A 2264-nucleotide genomic window follows, 5' to 3' on the forward strand; every position below is an offset into this window, starting at 1 on the left:
TAAAGGCTTGGCAACCTTCGTCAAGCAGCAACCGAGAACAAAGGATGAAACTAGAAGAGATAATTGTTTGCTTTACTTCTTTATTTACTGTTTTATGTTTTATGGGAAATATGTTTAATAACTTGTTTCAAAATAGCAGTAATCTATATACATATATAATGTATAATAATTGAAATGTGACTGTATTTTATAAAATACTAGTCTACTAAAACACAGCCAAGACAAGTTACTTTACACAGACCAAAGGTCAGGTTTGTGTTATTTGATATGGTAACATGTGTGCACCTGAGCCTCGTCATTGTAACTTCTGAATTGTTAGCCAGGAACGGCTGAAAGGTCAATATAATAAAAATAATAAATATACATAGATGTATAATGTTATGAGATCTAAACAACTATTAACTCAGAATGGAAGAAATAAACCAAATGACAAAATTGTAACTATATGTGACAAGTTACTATATGCTGCTCCTAGTTAGTGATAGAAGAACGGCATTGTTATAAGTGTGGAAAACATGGACAATAAATCCAAGACTGTAATGAGTCATTTGTTGATAGCGTGTTTGTTTGTTTTTGAATTTCGTGCAAAGCAACACGAGGGTTATCTGCACTAGCCGTCCCTAATTTAGCAGTGTAAGACTAGGGGTAAGGAAGCTAGTCATCACCACCCACCGCCAACTCTTTTACCAACGATTTACTATTCGTTGACCGTCACATTATAACGCCCACACGGGTGAAAGGCGAGCATGTTTGGTGGGACTGGGATTCGAACCCACGACCCTCTGATTGTGAGTCGAGTGCCCTAACCACCTGGCCATGCTGGGCTCATTGATAGCAATCTAATAATACAATGTTTTGAAGTTGAGAGTACTCGATCTGCTACATTACGAGTAAGAAGTGATTTATTTAAAGACAACATTCCACAAATGAATGGGTTTTCGTGAAGTCTTGCAGCACATTGATTGACATTAGTCCTACAGTTACCACCATTCGATCTGATTTGTTGATAAGAGGTAGGGAATTGTCTTCAGAGATACAGCAAATGGTCAAAATGTTCCAGTTAAAGGAAAATTGGAATCACCCTTACTGTTAGAAAAGTTTTAAGCTTCTATACACAACAGGGTATGTTGGTAATTGAATTGAAGAGGAATGCATATTGGGAACTGACATCATGTGGAAACATGAATATGAGATTAAACTAGCTTCATATAGCTTTAGTCTATAACCAGGAAATCCCGTGTGCTATATGACAAGTACACCAGAAATTTGACTTGATGTAGCAACAAAGATAGGTTTTGACCTAGAGTGCAAAAGAGCAGAACCTGGAAGAAAATAGGTGGTCCAAACAAGATTCATTCATTGTGGTCGTCTTTGGAAGGACATCAATGGGAGAACAGCCAATTGCATAACTTTAATGAATACTTCACCAAACATAAGTCAATCAGCTGAAGAGTTCAAGATTTTTGTAGAAACCACTTCCAGAGCGTCACCAATTATGAAGCTTACAGTGGATTCCCTCGATCATCTATCTGGATAGAACTCCTACAGTGACGATAGAGGACAAGAGATCATCTCATCTTTATACTATAAGCCACAGAAAACAAAAAGATTTGCTGAATTGATAGTTTAGATATAGTAAATGACAAAATGACGATCTTATTTTGTTAATCGAAAATCCTGATGTTTATATTTTGTCTAATATATTTAACTAATGATCTTTTATTGTAATGTATATTTATGAATATTATTTTTTTCTTAATGGAAAATACTGAGTACATGTAAATTTAAGTTTATCGTTATTTTACTTGTAAACTGGGACTCTTCAAAATACTTTACAATCCAGTTACAGTATTGTTTGCTATAGGGGTTTTGGCATGATAATTTATGATGCCTTAATATTTTCTGAATGTGTATATTTGACGTAACATCTCAAATTTTTTGGAGACTTAAAAACTTTCGTAATGGTATAAAAATGCCAGTTAGTCAGTCAACCAGCCAGTCAGTGAGTTAGTTAATAAACTACATTAGTGTGGTGAATTTTGAATTTATTTCAACAAGGTGAAGTTTGTAAATAAGTGGTTCTTCAATGTTAAACATGCATCATTGTTTCAATTTAAGTATAGCGCAAGTGTTAAATTTAGTTATTTTTAAAAGTGATAGTTTAATGCGGTTTGTGTAGTTCACCAGTTATGAATGGGTGGTTTTATTATGGCATCATGTTACTAGAACTTTCTAAGTTTTTCTTTGTTTTCATTCAGCATTAT

The sequence above is a fragment of the Limulus polyphemus genome, unplaced genomic scaffold (assembly GCF_000517525.1).
Source record: "Limulus polyphemus unplaced genomic scaffold, Limulus_polyphemus-2.1.2 Scaffold1826, whole genome shotgun sequence".
Lineage (NCBI taxonomy): Eukaryota > Metazoa > Arthropoda > Merostomata > Xiphosura > Limulidae > Limulus > Limulus polyphemus.